Here is a 5,887-nt window from a genome sequence, read left to right as displayed (position 1 = left end):
GCTTGCTTGCATGGTTCTTAGCGTGTTACTTTACTTATCAAGTACCCCTTAATAATTCATGATGCCTTATGTGTGTAAAGTGATCAAAGGGGAGAGGGAGAAAAAAAGAGAGGAAGGTTCAGAACGCCTAACTCTATATGGGCTACAATATGATATTGGAAGGCGAGAAACACGAGTGTATGATTCGCAATAAAGGAAGGCACTAGCATGCCTATGTATGACTCGCGTTGACATACCCATTTATATATATGAAATAATATTAAGAAACACAAGTGCGTGATTGAAAAGAAAGTCGAATAAAATATATAAGTGTATGATTGTAGATGAGATCGCCAAAGGAAACCAAATCCTAAAAAGTAATAAAACTATTCGAAAGTTCAACCTTGCAGTGTCATACTGATCTCCCATGAAATTGAAAGAAATAAAGAAAAGCTCCCTGTGTTGTTCCCCGGTGTCAGAGATGCGTAGTGCAGCAACCCATTTGTGAAGGTTACCACCTCAAACAAATCTCTAGGAACGACAAAATGACTTCTCAGCCTTTAAACTAAATCAAAAATTTTAAGTTGTTTATTTATTTATACACGGTAATGTTGTTTTTTTTTCATTCAAAATTCTTGTAGTGGGTTTTGTTTGTGTAGTCCCCTCCCCCCCCCCCCCCCCCCCCCCACCCACCAAAAAAAAAAGAAAAGAAAAACCGCGATACTTATTTTCACCTTTTTTAATTCATAGCTCTCCATCCAGAGAATTCTTGGCGTATCACACTAATTATCATATCGTAATCGAGTCCTTTTTCTTTTGTACTGAAACATATATATATATATATATATATATATATATATATATATATATATATATATATATATATATATATATATATATATATATAGGGAGAGGCTATTCAGCAGCCGGCTACAAAATAAGTTATTCTGTAGCCACCTCTATTTACCATAATTTTATATACTAATTTACCATAATGTCAATACATATTTACGATAGTTGGGTTACTATAACACATGGGAATATTTACCATAACGTTATAGTAAACCACTTAGTAAGGAGTTACTGTAAATCTCGTAAATTAACATAGTAATTATCGTAACTCAAAGTGGCTACAGAATAAGTTATTCTGCAGCCAGCTATAGGATAGTAGTTCTATATATATATATATATATATATATATATATATATATATATATATATATATATAGTGTGTGTGTGTGTGTGTGTGTGTGTAAACCCCATTTTAACATGACATGCATGCCAATGAAGAGCCTTATCATTCCTGCTCTCTCCTCTGTTTAGTTCCTGCCGTGACTTCCCCTTGTCCGGCCTCTTGCCCTCCAATCATTTCCGTTGTTAAATTTTGTAGGTACTTGATAAGAGAGAAACTTGTGTGTGCATGGTGAGCGCATGCAAAAGTAGTGTGCGTGGGTCAGTGCGTGTGCAAGTAAACGTAAGACAGTGAAAGGTTTTACTGTTATTTTAGAAGTATTATTTTACTGTTATTTTAGAAGTACTACTAGGTAGCATGCCCGTGCGTTGCTACGGGATAACTAACAATTTGTACTTAAAACACATGGATCGCACGATAAGATAACAATACCGTAAAAATTAAATACTAACGTTAAAGTGACATTTAATCCAAAAAAATAAAGTTTGTGAAATCAACACAGTCATAGAGATTATGATTTGTGAACACATGTTTTTTTGTCAACACAGACGGCCTGAACCTGTCTAAATCTTGTGTCTTGTCATCATCTCGCTCCTAATCTCGCTCACCTCTATGACAAAACTACCATCGCGTGATACCCCTCGGTGGACTGTCAAGCATCTTTTGTCGACAGTTGCCGAGCATCTTTTGTCGACAGTTCAAACCATAGCTTAAGTTAAGATGGCTCTTGTCCAAGCCAAATGTCATTAATCTAGATTTAAATTTTGATCTTATTAATTAGTTGCAATATTTTTTCCTCAAGTTAATAGATACTCTTGAGTTTATTTTACATGTTACACAAACTTCTATTGTATGTTATTAAAAATAATGATTTTAGGTCTTGAGATGCACTATTACTAAGCCCGTTTGGTTCCATGGAATTGACTGGATAGGCCGGCATTGGGGTATATTAGCTCGAGTACAACCTAATTAATAGTCATCCATATTCATAGTATTCCACTCTAGTTCATGCTCACTGCTACTCTTCTGGAAGGATAAGAAAGGAAAAGAAAGAAAATTCAGGTGACAGGAACAAAAAATGCATGGGCACTGCAATAGAAATATCATTTTCTAACTTATATGATTCTAATAGGAATGACTTGCTTGTTTAATAGAAAAATTCAGAAGATTGTAATGTGAGTTCAGCCATGGAGAAATGTTCTTCATGTATCCTTCTTTTTGGTCTAACCATATGTTTTCCTTGTGTTCCATCCAAACAATAATCACTATTACAGAATTGATTTGTAGAGGCGCTTGTAGCAACCATGTCTACTCAAGGGCCACTAGGAATCAAGGATTTCTAGGGGTGGGTATGCAACTGTCCTTTCACTACCAGAATCCAGAGATTTCGTGAGAGTGCAAATCACGTCACGAAATATGCTTTTACTCTCACGAAAATAATTCGTGAGGGTACACTGTCACGCAAAAACTCTAACGATAATAGACACACGAAAATCTCATTTTCATGAGAGTTGGCCGCCACGGATAATTTTCCTGACGGGAGTTCGTGAGGGTCACCCTCATGAAAATAAAGTTGCCTCCAGATTTGCATAGGTATTTTCATGAGGGTTTCTGGTGGTATTTCATGAGAGGTAACCGTCACGAATTAATTTCGTGAGAGTTAAACATTTCGTGAGAGTCACCGTCATGGAATGAATTTCGTGAGAGTCACCGTCATGAAATGAATTTCGTGAGAATTTAGTATTTTGTGAGAGTCACCGTCATGGAATGAATTTCGTGAGAGTCACCGTCATGGAATGAATTTCGTGAGAATTTAGTATTTTGTGAGAGTCACCATCATGAAATGCATTTCATGAGGGCACAACACCACGAAAAATATATTCAGGCCATCACAGAAGAATGTTTTCATGAGAGTTTCAAACTGTCATGAAAATTACCGAACAACAGGATCATCTCATGCCAAATTTCAAATGCATATATATTATCCAAATGTCTTCCAATATGTGAATATAGGCAACAGGTTCCAATCACAATACATTCTAGATCCATCCAAGTGTCCAGCCATTACACTAAAAGGACTAGCTCATTGTCTTAGACATACAACATGATGAGTTGCAGCACCGAGTCTGAACCATGCAATATAATAAGTTCCAGCATAGAGTAGCAACCTTCCAGCACATATATATATATATACTTACTAGTTACTACAACAGCAAGGATGCCTGGTTAGCAAAAGAAGCCAAAAGCCAGCACATACACATACTACAGCACCAAGGATGGATGATTAGCAAAAGAAGCCAAAAGGTTAGCAATGGTCAGGTTCCAATCACATCCATTGCATCAGTTATCACTGATATCAGCCCCGTCGGTATGGTCGCCATCCTCTTCTTCATGGTTGTTGCTTATGTTGTCACCTTCACTACCTCCGCTATCATCTTCATCAAAGTCATCACTGATACTGCTGTTGTCATCGTAGCTGTTACTGTCATCCATCTCATTGTAATCTTCATCATCATCATCAGTGACTATGTCATTGTCATTGCTAAGCATTTCAAGTGAGTGAGTGGCAGCATGTGATGATTCAGAGACCTAAAAAAGATCAAGTATGTTTGAAATGTTTCAGTCTTCAAGTAAAAAGAGATTATACAGTGGGCTATGTTTGTTTAGATTACTAACTATTTTTGTGAAAACAGGCTCAGATTTGTGAATAGTACCACATTTACCTGATGACGACGGGCATCAAGATTTGCTAGATGGTTCATTAGATCAGCAGGAGGTTGCTTGTTCAGATCTTCAAAAATTGTCTGAAATTTATGTGTAAGCATGTTGGATCAATGCATATGATCAATAAACTGGTAAATGAAAAGGATTGCTTATTACCAGCATAAGCTGACGATTAACACCATTTTCCTCAATGAGAATCTTATTATTCTCATTCAATTTCTTATTTGTTTGTTCCAAGGCATCATTCCTCTCCTTCAACTGCTCATATTCATGTACCATGGATTGATAGGCAGCAGTTCTTGCTGAAGAACGATGGGATTTAGCTGTTGCTGCAAGTGCTTGTCTATCGACACAACCATCAGCTATTGGCACCCTACCATGGGCCATTCTATGATCCATGACATACAATGCGTTTGCATCCAAATCTTTTGAATTCTCAGGTAGCTTTGTTCTTGTAATGTAGTTAGCCTAAGACAAAATACCAGAGCATTGATATGAACTAAGAAAGCAGATAATAAACTGTCACAATAAACTGCATGTATTTATCTATAGTTTGTTTTAGCTATAACCCTCCATCATATAGGCTGATTAAGACACTCAAATTTTTATCTAGTTTTCAGATTTGTATCATAAACTTGGTGTCAGATTAGATTTACAAATTGTTGTATTAAACTACATGTTTAGGTTAGATTCAGATTTATATCACTTGGATTTATATCATACAGAAATGTAGAATGAAGGAAGAAACATTTAATGATGAAATGGCAGCAAGCAAAGAGAGGGAGTTGCATAGCGAAGCAAAAATACATACCAAACGCTTTTCTGCTCTTCGACTAGGAATGGGAGCGCTTTTTCCAGTGCTGTCCACTTTTTTAAATCCAGACTTCATCACAGCATATGTGTTCACAGTGCTAGCCTTACCAGAGCCAAATTTATATTCCTACAAGACCACCCAAGTGAATTTCCTAATCTTTAAATACTTGATTTCATACAAGACCACAAAAGAAGAAAGATTTCATACCAGTAGCTGTTGTGTCTCACCAAATGGCCTCGAACCTCCTCGGTTCTAAGCAGCATCTTCAGACTATATGCTAGGGTCGCAGTGGATAAAGTGAGCAAAGGTTATGAGGATCTAGCTCTTGACATTCCTGGAGGTGATGGAGAGAAGACTCTAGGAGAAGCAGAGAAGGCATATATACTATGGCGCAAGCGCTGCATCTTTATCCCTAGGGCGTCTGCTCCACTGCCAGCAGACATTAGGTGCGAACAAAAGTTAACAAAATAATTTTTTGATAATTTTCTATGGGCATGACTAATAATAAGCATTTACTTATATCTCATTATTTTTTGTACTCACAAAGCAGGGCCTCCGCCAACCAAAGTCCAGTTGTTGCTTCTCCCGACCATCATAGTGCTCAAGGCAATGATGATGCCTTTGAAGGCACTGCTGCATCCCCACCATCTCCAACTCCTCCCCCGCCTCCAAGAAAGTCCACAACTCCTCCGCCGAGGTCTCCAACGCCTCCGCCGCCTCCAAAGTCTGCACTGCCTCCAAGGCGGTCTCCAACGCCTCCCCCGCCTCCAAGGAAGCCAGCCCCTAAGAGGTCTGCCCCGCAAACGAAGCCGTTGCCCTGCCCGCCGGCAAAGAAGTAGAAAGTAAATACTCATCCAGTTATTCCCCAAAAACTATCTTATGAGAAAAGTGAACAGGATTTAAAGGATGCAGTACAAAAAGAAGTGATAGATTTCTTTGAAGGTGTAAAACAGGCACGACGAGCGAGGGAGAACCCGGAGCCATCATACTTCTTCCTACCTCCAGATCAGCTAAGAAAGAAGTTGGAACAAAAAATGGGATTCTCTTAAGAGCGCCGCGAAACAACCGATATCGGACTATGACCGCTCTCTCACCAAGTCATATGAGGCAGCGCAAAAAAAAGAAGAGAGTAGGGAAAAGTGTTGCACAACTCGGACAATAATCGCAACAATCAATCC

The sequence above is a fragment of the Miscanthus floridulus genome, chromosome 18 (assembly GCF_019320115.1).
Source record: "Miscanthus floridulus cultivar M001 chromosome 18, ASM1932011v1, whole genome shotgun sequence".
Taxonomy (NCBI): Eukaryota; Viridiplantae; Streptophyta; class Magnoliopsida; order Poales; family Poaceae; genus Miscanthus; species Miscanthus floridulus.
The sequence above is the reverse complement of the archived record's forward strand: the minus strand, read 5'-3'. Positions refer to the sequence as shown.